Genomic DNA, 13,754 nt, shown 5'->3' with positions numbered 1-13,754 from the left:
GCAAATAAACTAGAAAATCTAGAAGAAATGGATAAATTCCTGGACACATACACCCTCCCAAGACTAAACCAAGAAGAAGTTGAATCCCTGAATAGACCAAAAACAGGTTCTGAAATTGAGGCTATAGTTAACAGCCTACCAACCAAAAAAAGTCCAGGACCAGAAGGATTCACAGCCGAATTCTGCCAGAGGTACAAGGAGGAGCTGGTACTATTCCTTCTGGAACTATTCCAATCAATAGAAAAAGAAGGTATCCTCCCTAAATCATTTTAGGAGGCCAGCATCATCCTGATACCAAAGCCTGGCAGAGACACAACAAAAAAAGAGAATTTTAGACCAATATCCTTGATGAACATTGATGCAAAAATCCTCAATAAAATACTGGCAAACCAAATCCAGCAGCACATCAAAAAGCTTATCCACCATGATCAAGTGGGCTTCATCCCTGGGATGCAAGGCTGGTTCAACATATGCAAATCAATAAATGTAATCCAACATATAAACAGAACCAAAGACAAAAACCACATGATTATCTCAATAGATGCAGAAAAGGCCTTTGACAAAATTCAACAGCCCTTCATGCTAAAAGCTCTCCATAAATTAGGTATTGATGGGACGTATCTCAAAATAATAAGAGCTATTTATGACAAACCCACAGCCAATATTATACTGAATGAGCAAAAACTGGAAGCATTCCCTTTGAAAACTGGCACAAGACAGGCATGCCCTCTCTCACCACTCCTATTCAACACAGGAAGACTTGGTGCCCCACTGCTAGTGCCATCACCCAGTCCCAGCCCAGCCAGGGAGCCCAAGGGCCCCACTGCCAGTACTGCTAGAGCCCACCGAGGGCTGCCGGCACACAGCTACAAGCTCCAGCTTTATCTACTCACGCCCTGGACAGTGCCCGGAGCCCCAGCAAGTTCCACGTGTCCTTGTCACCCCAGCCCTCCTGCCCCACAGATCCTAAGCTCAGGAGACCCTCTCCAGCCCAGCCTGTGGGGGAAGGCAGCCCCCACGGTAACCCAGGAATCAGCTCAGAGGGCAGGGCATCCTGGACTCCCCGGACTGGGAAACCCAGTTCCTGTCCCCCTGCGTAGTGGCCACACCTCTGAGAGGGGAGAAACCCCTGCCTCACCTCACCTGAGGGACCCTGACCCAGAGGCCTGAGAAAAAGCCACCTGTAGGCTCCTGGCACCTGCCAACCTGCACCTTAGGGAAACTTGTCCCACTTCAACCTGCAAAGCTCTCAGGTCATTATTTCTAAAACCACTGTCCTTTCTCAAAGAGGAAGAAAATAGAAAAAACAAAAAAAACCAAAAAAACAAAAACAGAAAGAGGCACAGGAGGTTGGAGACGCCAGAAGCAGTTTAGCCCAAAAACAAAGTGCCAGACGCAAGATGCCAAGTTTGGGGCGCTTCATCCACCGCATGCCCGTTTAGGAGCTGACTGCACTCAACCACAGATTTACGTCTGCTGCCCGCCAGGTCGTATCTGAAGAGATCTGAAGAAATAAGCCTTCCTTCTGCCAGTAAATACTAAGACTAGCAGGCCCCTCTAAGGCTCTGCTCTCCACTGGGGTATGGCGGGACAGGCCCCTCAGCAGGCGTTCCCCGCACCCTCCCTCCGCGTCGGCCCCGAGAAAAGGAAGTTCGCCCCTCGCCTGGGCTTACCAAGGCCCGCCGCCCGGCTCATGGAGCCCTGCTTGGGGACCGGGGGCCTCGATGTTCTCCTTCACCATCTGCGGCCAGATCTCCCTCCAGCAGCCTTGCCAGGCAGTGCCTGGCGTGGAGAAGGGGCCCTGCCGAGGGGCAGGTCCGCGCCGTGCCCCCAACCCGGCGCCTGCAGCCCAGGGGCAACAAGCTGTGGGGTTTTTAATTGAGAAGTTTTTCCCTCTGGGCCTTATTATACAGGGAAAGGGAAGGGGCGAAGATCCGGGCTCGGGTTCTCCCGGGGCAGCGAACCCAGAGGCGACCCCAAACTCAGCAGTCGCCAACCTGCACCGGGACTTGAAGCCGGCGCCAAGCGGGGCAGCGGAACGCACCAGCGGCCGGGCCAGCCTGGCGAGACCCGAGCGGGCGGCCCCGCCAGCCAGCGCCACTTGCCCGCGCCGGGTGGCCCCTCGCCGCGGTGAGCCCCTCCCGGGATGCGAAAGCCATCGCCTGGTCCCCGCCGCACCCGCCCGCCCGTCGTGGGAGGAGGATGGGCCGGTCGAAGAGGCGTAGGGCCGCCGGGCTGCACCCCTAGATCCCAGCGGCGGCCTCCCCGCAGCCCCGCCGAGTCCGCAGGGCAGCGCTCGGGGGCTCTTGGTCTGCAGCTTCCGCGACGTCCCCCACGCGTCCGGGTCCCCGCGGCGCCGCGGGCGGCCCCAGGCTGCCGCCGCCAACGAGTCAGGCAGCCAAGGTTCTCCAGCTTACCTGGCCAGGGCGCGGGGCTGCCCCGGTGCGCCGCCGTCCTCGCCGTGCCGCCGTCCCCGCCCCGCCGCCGCCGGCTTCGTCCGGTAGGCTGAGCTCCTGCAGAGCCCGCGACTAGCCGCACACCCGGACTGCTAATTAGCCCGACAGCTGAATAGCGGCGGGGACCTACCGCGAGTGGAGTACGGAAAGCCCGCAGGGCACCGCTACCCGGCGCACGCGCACTGAGCTGCATACCTGTGTAACAAACGTGCACGTTCTGCACCTGTATCCCGGAACTTGAAGCATCCTAACATGTGTGAAATGACATCTCATTATGATTTTGATTCGAATTTCCATGATGGTTTGTGATGTTAACCATTTTTTCACGTACCTATTGGCCATTTTTTATGTTTTCTTTAGAAAAATGTCATTCTTCTGCACATGTACCCTAGAACTTAAAGTATAATAATAAAAATAAATAAATAAAATAAAAAAAGAAAAATGTCATTCCAGTCCTTTGCCCATTTTTAACCAGGTTTTTCTTTTGCTATTGAGTTGTAGTTTCATATATAATTCGGATATTAACCCCTTAACAGACATCTGGTTTGCAAATATTTTCTTTCACTCCCTGGGTTGCCTTTTCATTTGGTTGAGTTTTTTTTTTTTTTTTTTTTTTGCCTCTTCCAGAGCAGTTAAATACACTATTAGCTATGCCAGCCCTTATTTATTCATGACTCCCTATCTCTAGACAGAAAACTCCGAGGAACAACTGGTCCCTATATCCTCCCGCTTACTAGAGGTGCATGTTATACAGACTCTTTAAATTCAATTTGTCTAACCATATTCATCCATTAATTTAATAAGCCATTATTAGCCAATGTATAAGACATTGGAGGTTCAATGGTGAAAGTCATACCAATTGCATTTTTGGTGCAATTTCTTCAATAATGTCAGACATTACAAAATTACAAACTGAAGCATACTCTGATGGAAGGAATGAATGTCCTCCTCAGAGAGTATATACGAAGGTAGCTTTTCCACATCTGGTAGGGCTGATGTTCTCTGAGGAAGTGAAAGCTGATCTGGGATATGAGAGTGAAAAGGAAAGGAAGGAAGCCTACCAGAATGGGAACAAGCACGTGCAAAACCCCTGTGGTAAGGCAGAGTGGAAGGAATCAGAGAAAGTGAAAGAAACCCGTGTGGAAAGAAAGCCAAGGAACCACTGCTTGTATATGAAACCATCACTGTTAGCCCTCTAGAAGCCTTCTGTCTGCTCTTCCAGTCACAGCCCCCTTTCTTCCACTGAAGGAATAGTAACTACACTGTTCAAATATTTATGGCAATAATTCCTTATTATATTTAGTTACCACTCTTAAGAATTTCCTTTTAAGTTTATATAAATGGAACCATAAAGCATATAGTCTTCGTGTATGATTTTACCTACAGTACATTTTGTTTTCCAATTTGTTTATGTTCTTGAGTCACATATTTCATTCATTTTGGATGCTCGACAGGATTCTTTGTTTGAATAAACAATAATTCATGAACCTAATGCTTTGATGATGAACAGTTTTGATGTTTCTGTGTTTCTAGTGATCAGAAATCATATATGATGAAACATCTAGGCACACATATGCACGTCATTTCTCTAGAATAAACAGCAAGAAGTATATATATATAAGAACATGAACATATGCAAACACAAGTTCATGCATAATACTAATATAAAATTATGTACTATTCTATCTCCTTTCACATATTTTCTGTTTTTGTCTCTCTTTTCATTATTGATGTTTTCTTCTTCCCTTTCTTGCATTTAATGATCTCTCTGCATCTTATCAATTGAATTCTTAATTTAGGCTATTTCACATATTACATTTAGTTCTAGAATTTCTATTACTTTCTTTTCTGAAAAATCTGCCTGACAGATCTCTTAGTCTACACAATCTAACACAATTTTCTATTATGATGGAAATATTCTATAAATCAGTATTGCACAACACAGTATTAACCAACCACACATAGCTATTCAGCTCTTGACTAAAGAATTGAATTTTTATTTTTATTTATTTATAATTATTTCAAAGTTAACATCGGTAGCAACTTCTATATTAGATAGAAGGTCTTCTGTGATTCTATTTTCACCATCCACTTACACTTAAAAGAAAAAAAAATGTAACTCACTCAGGGCAGGCAGGGTGGCTCATGCCTGCAGTCACAGCACTTTGGGAGGCCAAGGCAGGAAGGTTGCTTGACTCAGGAGTTTGAGACCAGCCTGGGCAACAAAGTAAAACCACATCTGTAGTAATAATAACAAATCATTAGCGGGGAGTATTGGCGTGCACTTATGCTCCCAGCTATTAGGGAGGCTGAGATGGGAGGATCACTTGAGCCCGAGACGTGAAGGCTGCAGTGAGACACATCATGCCACCGCACTCTGACCTGGGCAACAGAACAAGACCCTCTCTCAAAAAACACAAAAAACATAAAAACTACTATGCTCAATCAGAAAAATTTGAAAAAATAGACAATCATAATCAATTAAGACTCAATGGTCAACATTCATATTTAGTGTATAAATTATATACACTAAATGAGATTGCATACATACCATCCATATCTACACATATGCACATAATATAAACAAAATAAATTTTGTAATGTTGGTTTATATATTTTATAGCCTATTTTTTCAAACAATATTTATACAATAATTTTATGGCATTAAATAGTGTCTAAAATCATAGACTGTAATGATTATGTGAGATTTTACCCTTTGGTTCTATAATAATATTCTCATATTACTCAACATTTAGACTACGATTTTGACACTGTTGCTAACATGATTATTTCTAGTTGATTTCTTAGGATTATTGAGATGAAAGTAAGATTGCTGGAATAAAATATCCAAATATTAAAACATTTTTGGTATTTATTATCAAATTGATTTTCAGAAAAGTTATACCAGCTTAAATTGCCATTAGAGTAAGATAAGAACGCAGTGTGAATTTAAGTCCTGTTTCTCCTCTACCTTTTCTTCCTATCTCCTCTTTTTCTGTATCACCATATGACATTTGTCATAGTCCTGTTCTTCTTCAATATCTTTGTTCCATAACCTCTGTTTTAAAGTTTCCCTCTCCCCATTCCATGTTCAGCTCTGTTTTTTTTTTTTTTTTTTTTTTTTTGAGACAGGGTCTCACTCTGTCACTCAGGCTGGAGTGCAGTGGCCCGATCTTGGCTCACCGCAAGTTCCGCCTCCCAGGTTCATGCCATTCTCCTGCCTCATCCTTCCGAGTAGCTGGGACTACAGGTGCCCACCACCACGCCCGACTAATTTTTTTGTATTTTTAGTAGAGACGGGGTTTCACCATGTTAGCCAGGATGGTCTCAATCTCCTGACCTCATGATCTGCCCACCTCTACCTCCCAGCTCTCCTGTCTTAACTGTTAAATCTCACATCCATATTTCCAATCCATCATGTCTTCCAAGATCAAGTAACACTTTTCCAATATGTCTGCTTTGTATATGTGTGCTCGTCCCTACTGACTCTCATCACATCTAGAGCTCAATTTTTAACATTATCTCTGCCCCCACCCTATCCTAATATCTCAACTCCCCATGTGTTCAGGTTTTCCTTTTCTGTAAGCAATCCTATTGTCACTTAAGCACAAAACCCCCACTCTTTGCTCTTTTCATTTATCTCACAAATGTGGACAGTCATCAAGAATGATGAAATTTTCATTTGCAGTATGAATCCAAGGCATGTCCTACCTTGCATACTGCTGCTTCCATGCTAGAACTGGCCTTTATCACCATGGCAATTTTCTTTTAAATACTGTTCCTGCATTTCGACTTTCCTTCCATTAATCTATTCTACTCAATGCTTCTAAACTAATCTACTCAATTTATCATTTTGAGGGTACCACTGTCTTCATCAAAAGTCTTCAATGTCCCCCTGTTGTCTTTGAAGCAACCCCAAGTTGTGTAATTTGTCATTTATCCATTTGTCCTTGCCAGCCAGCCATTCAAAATTTATTGAGTGCCTACATGATTTTTTTTCCTTTGGAGAACTGCCATTCAGCCACTGGAGCTACTGGCCCATGCTTAAAAAGGGTGTGAAGTGCCTGGGAGTTTATATCCCCTTGAGATTTCCACTAACCAGTGACTGAAAGATACTGACTAAAGCCTCACATCCATAGTCTGGATTATAATAGCTCTGAAGCTTAGTTTACACTCCAGTTTCCCTGCAGAATCAGGCTCAAGGCTATTCTTGGGCTTTGCATGGTGATCACACTCTTGCCTGACTTCCTTGTCTTCCTTGCCCTACTTCACTAGTTGCCTTATTTATCTACCCTGGAGCCCTTCCTTAATAAATTATTTTTACGTGAATTCTTCTCTTAGTTTCTGCTTCTGGAAAATCCAAAGAAAACCACTTTTGTTAAGAACCAAAGACATGATCACTACTGCGAATGAATTCATGCTAAGTAGAAAAATAGACATGCAAGCCAGCAATTTAAATTTTAATATGCTATCTACCATAATAGTGAGATTTGCAAAGTCCTGTGAGATGAGGAAACAATAAATACCTATCTCAGGTAAGGGAAGTCGGACTGCAAGTCTTCACCTAAAGTAATATCTGATCTGAAATTCAGATAAGTTTTTTTTGGCAGAAATAATAGGTAAACTGGTTATAACAAATAGTGTGGGAAAAATTTAATGTTATAAGAACATGAAATTCTTCAGGAACTACAAATAACTCAACTTATTCTTATCAGAGACAATATGTGATACAAGGCAGGGGGAGGGAACTGATTCGAATAGGTGAGTAAGATGGTAGAAATGTGAATTCAAAACATTCTCTGAGTGTTGTAAAAAGAGCTCATCTAGTTTATCTGTCAAAGATGGCAAACAATATAGAGAACCCAGAAGGGCAATGCCTTCAATTATACAGTTGTAGCTGTTGCTCTGGCAGTATTGTGGAGGACTGCATGTGGAAGTTGCAAGTTAGGGCTAGTTTGGAGAAAGAATAATCAGAAATCAAATACCATGGTGAGCACAAAGGGCTGAGAAGAGAGAGAACGTGATATATTAGAGGAAGAAATTGGCGGTAGTTGGTTATTGATTGGGTCTGTGGTAAGATTCTAGGCTTTAGATCACCCTGCCTGTCACCAAATCTGAGAGAACTTTCTTTTGACTTACTTTATCAAGATAGCAGCATTTTCCTTCCTTCTTCAGCTTCCTGTTTGATTGTTTTGCTAACTTTTGTACATTTTCCAAATTATCCATATTGACAATACATTATTCTTTTATTTGCAAAGTGGAGTAGGTGGTAAAAATGAAATCATAGCATATAGACAACTTACTAAAAATTATTGAGTTAATCAGAAAAAGTATGTTGATAATTAAAATACATGTGAAAAAAAGTCCAAGCTCAATCATAACTGTTTAAAAAATGTCAATTGAAACAGTAAGAATATCAGATTAACAAAAATCTTAGTTGTAAAACATTCAATTTTAGCAAAGATAAAGGAAAGAAATATGCTAATGCACTACCTGTGAGAGTATAATAGGTCCAAATTTTTGAAAAGCCATTGCAAATATGTGGCAAATTAAAACACTCACTTCCTTTCATCCAGCCATGGCACCACTAATAATTTACACTAAGAATCAATATAGATGAATATATATGAAGATGCTTATTACAGTATTATTTCTAACAGCAAAAAAGTCCACTAATATAAACTCATTAGCTACACCATAAAATGACCATTCCATGGAATATTATGCAGATGTTATAAAGAATATGTTAATATAAATGTGGTCAATAAATATTGCATTACAAAAAGAAGAGTAGAAATTGAGTTTGTAGAGAATAATTTCATCACCACATAATGTGAATATATATATACTGAAAATTTCTGAAAGAATCCATCCAAAACTGCTAACATTATTTACCACTGGGGCTTGAAAATGATGGAGATTTGCTCTTGTCATTTACTTTTTTCCCCAAGAACAACAGTAATTTGGCCATAAAATTAATGAAAAGAAAGAGGCATTAACAAGATATTTGAGGGACAGTGTTTAGTTTTTACATGTTTGTGGAAGGAGGAGATGAGAAATTAAAACTTTATATAATTCTGTTGAAATAAAATAAAAATAAAATCCTTAGAGTCACAACTCTAAGAAAGGAAAAGTACTTACAGATAGGAAAATAGAAGCTATTCCCACATCCTGTAAGAGTCAAACAAGGGCTAGGATTCAGCTCTCCAGACCCTTGCCCCAGTGCTCTTTCTATGATCCTAAGCAATAGTATATCTATGCCTAGAAAAATCAAGCCGACTGAGCTGTAAAAGATCTCAGCCATTATTTGTGTCTGCTCTGAATATACAGGATTGATTTTGAGTTCATAAATAGATAAGAAATGTTGAAGGGTTGTCCATGGGACACTAAATTCCACTGTATTCTGAACCAGAATTTCTTAATTCAGTACCATTGCTCTAAAAGGATGCTTTCTCAAGCACTGAAAAATATGGTCCCACTTATGTCCCTAATTTAAGGGAAGAGACATTTTGAATTGGAGGCAAATAATCTCTGTTGTAACACTTCAAAGCCAGGTCAGGAATCTTATGCTAAATGCCTTGTGTGTACTTGTGATTTTTGTATTCTGACATTGAATGTATTTCACACATAAGCTGACATGTCTCCAATAATTTTCCTGCTAAGTACAGTATAAATGAAATATTAGCACATATTATCTGGGCACCCCACCAACTGATCAGTTTGTTGCTATAAAGTGCAAATGCCCAATCATATAAAATTCCAAGCATTGCTCTGCTGAAAATGAGAAGGCATCACTAGAATGTGAGTGAAAAGAATATTATGTGCTTCCCTTTTCTATATGTTAGATTGCTTCCCATTGCAAAAATAAGTTCACTCTGGGAGGCCGAGGTGGGCAGATCACAACATCAAGAGATCAAGACCATCCTGGCCAAGATGGTGAAACCCTGTCTCTACTAAAAATACACAAATTAGCTGGGCGTGGTGATGTACGCCTGTAGTCCTAGCTACTCGGGAGGCTGAGGCAGGAGAATCGCTTGAACCCGGGAGGCAGAGGTTGCAGTGAGCTGAGATCATAAATAGGCTGCACTCCAGCCTGGTGACAGAGAGAGCCTCCATCTCAAAAAACTTAAAAAAATAAGATAAATAAAAAATAAAAAATAAGTTAAACAATATACTAACCAAAAACTTGTAAATTACCTTATTCATCTACTTCTAGGAAATTACAAAGAATAAATTTCATTATTTTAGCATAACAGGGATGGATTTTCTTTTGTAATTTTCAATATATTAACAATATATATTTTTTCCTAGTGTTGTTTAGGATACTTCCTGTAATGCTTCATTCAAGTTATCAGTGATTTTTACTATGTATTGTAAATGATACATAGCCACCATATATAAACATTTGCTGAATTCAAGATTACTAAGTTAAGAAACTGGGGTAAATAAAATGGAAACAAGACATCTGTGAATATTTAAGGATGTAATCTCGCAATTGCATGTTTCTGCTGGCTTTTCATCATATAATAAACCTTGTTTTTTCTTCTAATTAATAAAATGCTATCAATAATAAAAATGCTAATTATACATAATCAATATTTTTATACATATGGCAATTCTTACAAATGTTCGAATTTCAGTTTAGTAAATTGATGTGTAAATATACTTTGTAAGACAGACAATTTCTTTTCTATTTATAGGTATTTTATTTTTATGATATTGTAAATAATATGTATATATTTTTTACTTTTATTATACTTTAAGTTTTAGGGTACATGTGCACAACGTGCAGGTTTGTTGCATATGTATACACATGCCATGTTGGTGTGCTGCACTCATCAACTCGTCATTTACATTAGGTATATCTCCTAATGCTATCCCTTTCCCCTCCCCCAAACCCACGACAGGCCCTGGTGTGTGATATTCCCCATCCAAGACAGACAATTTTATAAGAAGATTAACTTGAAGTTATAAGTGGACTAATGAATTAAAATTTCCATTTCCTATGCTGCAGAGCACTTTTAGCGCAATTTGGAGGGAGAACATCAGTGTTCAGCATTTATAATTTATCATTTGACATTTGGACAAAAACTCTAAGTGTATAGAAGAATTACATATATTTCTTAAATTTCCAGTACTACACACGCTACCATAACGCAGGGTTTTACAAAGAGATTAGTGTAATTCAATGGTTAATCATATTTCAAAAAGGAGCTACATTGTGGACCTTATATTCCCCTCATAGTTGCTTCAGGAAGGGATCTCACTTGTCACTCCTTCTTGGCATTGAGTTCTATTCAGTTCTTAACTGAAAATAGGAAAAAATGCTACCCTATACTGAAGCATTTCAACACAATTGGAAACATTATGCATAATTTTCAATAGATGAGGATATACATTTACAAAGTATTCACAAAAAGATATTTTGGGCCAAAATTTGAATTTGTTGAAAGAAAGTACATCTCTGATCTACTTTTTTAGAACTTTCTGGGTTTCAAGGTCTTTAACAGAGGTGTGTATGTGTGTGTGTGTGTGTGTGCATGTGTGTCTGTGGGTGTATGGAAATGTACTCTGTTCATAAAAACGCCAGTGTTGGTGTTTCCAAAGTGAAGCTACTAAAAAACAGAGAATTGGTGTAATCTAGAGGGGAGAGGAATTGATAGTGCAGAGAGCACTCGGAAAATAAAACTATGGAAAAGAGGCCACAGTATGGACCAGAGGTAATTCACCTGATCACTAAAAAAGAGAGAAGAGAAAGAAAAAGACACAGGAAAACAGGGTCAGAGAGGCAGAAAGTGAAAAATCTAACAGTGTATTTGGCACTGCAGAGAGTAAAAGAATGAGAGGTTTTTCCCCTTTCTCTTCATGGGTTATGAAATTGAGGTTTTCCATATAATTAAGAAAGGATGGATCTTGGTGAAGGGCATATTGTCATCTATGAGAGAGCTGCAAGAAGTATAGGGAAGATTGGAGAAGACAGCTGACATTGCTGCTTTGGGATATTTGCTCTAAAACTTCTGCCATTCAGCCACGTGGAGGAGGTGAACAGGTATTTGGGGACATGTGTGACACTTGATCACATGTAACAATAATATATATTACATGTAGAACAATTCATATCATAATTTATGTGTGGAGCAGGATGTAGCTCAACAACGAATGTTCAGAAACTTTACCTAAAAGCCAATTCATAAGTTATTCTAAAATTGTTGTTAACCTGGTGGGCATATTTTCTAGGGATTTCAAGTGAGCAAAAATTGTCAAGAAATAAAAGCTGTCAGGAATAATGTCTGCTTTGCCTATGAATGGTAGACACACTTAAGAGGCATTTAACATTTTAGTTAGAGCTATAAATGATCTTTGCTTTAAAATTTAAAAATGTGTTTTCTTTAAACTTTGGTTTCATTTTCTTAGGCATTTCTTCAAATAATACATATGTGTGAATGTATGTGATTTTTAGACTATAAAATACTTTGAAATTCTTAGATAAATCTTTGCTAATAATACAGTTCATTATGGAAGAATTTTGGGATTCCTTTTGCTCTCAGCATTGACTACTGTCATTGTAGAAGTTCTGACAATATGATGATTATATGAAGACTCTGAGTTCAAATGCATCATCCTAAAGCAATGCAAACATATTTTCATGTTCTTGTTTTATCATATTTATGTATAACAGAAATGGGAAGACTAAAAGATTTCATTATCACAATTTTGGAGGGCAGAGAAAATACCAACAATCTGCATTTCCAGGCTAAGTTTAAGCTATTTAGAAGCCAAACCTTCTCACTAGTCAGCTGGCAGATCACATTCAGTGAGAAAATGTTTCAGTTTTTTGATAGCTATGTTTAACTTTAAATAAGAGATTACATAATTAATGCTAAAATTGCCTGTCACTATTATATTCCTTAAGGTTTTCCATTGTTTCTTAGCTTAAGTCCTGATTTTTATTTTCATTGTTGTCATTGTTATTTTTCTTTTCATAGAAAAGTACTACTTAGCTCTGTAATCTTTTGTTTGACATTAAGGGATAAATATTTTTGACAAAGCAAAAATATGCTTGAATAAGTTTGTGGTCTTCTGTAAAGGTTTAACCTTATGTAGTTGGATATTTTACATTTTGGATAATAATAATGATTACATAAACTTTATCCAAAAATTGTTATAATTATTCAGATTAATTTTGAATCAATTAAAAAGTTTTAAAATAAATATTATTTGAAGTGTTTATCAGATCAGAAAACAAATGAAAAGATTCATGGTTATACATCAATAATTGCTTATAGTGTAAATGAAAACATTTGTTAATTTCTAGAAATTTATCACATATTTGATTCTACTTTCCAGGCAGTATTCCCACATTTTAAGTTTGTCTTCATTTTAATAAAACTGTATCCAGAAAAATAATAAAACTATAATCTGAATACACAAAAATTTCAAATAATGACTCCATATATGCTCAGGAAGTTTAATGTCTTGACTTTAATCATACCAAAGACTTCTTATGCTAATATAATTTTGTATATATGCAAGGGTTTCACTTCTGTATGCAATCAAGAACTCAGCTAAGCTGTTTATCCTCTCCATGTTCTTCCAGGACATTCTGCCTTAAGGATCTAATTCATGGTTACTTCCTACTCCGTTTTTAAATTTAACCATGATTATGCATCTCATTTACATTTTATTTCCTGGGTCTTTCCTCCCCTTTCAAAAACTACCCAGAGAGCGTGATAGCAGCCTTTTCTTGACTTCCACGCCTTACACACACACACACACACACACACAAACACTCTCTTACTTTCACAAATATGTGATAAGGGGGACAGTGTTGCTACATTTATATTATTCTTGACAAATGAAACTGGTCACCTGTTTGCTGTATATCATAGGCTTGGCCAACATCAGGCAGATGCTGCCCAGATGGCCTTTCTTCATCTAGAAACATGGAGTCATGATGGCCACCTCACTTTCCTCACACCCTCAACCTAATTGTCCCCAGGTCCTAACCAGCAGTTGAATCCATTTCCTTTCCTTCATTTTCCTTTCTGCTATCCAGGCATTTGTCCTCTTGGAAAGCAAGATGAAGTCTTCCTACCTCATGTTAATCTGCTCCAGTGGCATTAGCCTACACTCACTCCTCAAAGAGAACAGATCCTTCCTAACTCGGAATTTCACACAAGGCACGTACCCAGGAGTCCTCGCCACTCTATTCCATCCCATGTCTCCTCATATTCAATAGCCATAGGCTTTAGTCTAGAGGTGACACCTCTGGGACAATGTACCTGAAGCCCTAGACAA

The sequence above is a fragment of the Pongo abelii genome, chromosome 16 (assembly GCF_028885655.2).
Source record: "Pongo abelii isolate AG06213 chromosome 16, NHGRI_mPonAbe1-v2.0_pri, whole genome shotgun sequence".
Lineage (NCBI taxonomy): Eukaryota > Metazoa > Chordata > Mammalia > Primates > Hominidae > Pongo > Pongo abelii.
This window is presented reverse-complemented; position numbering follows the sequence as displayed.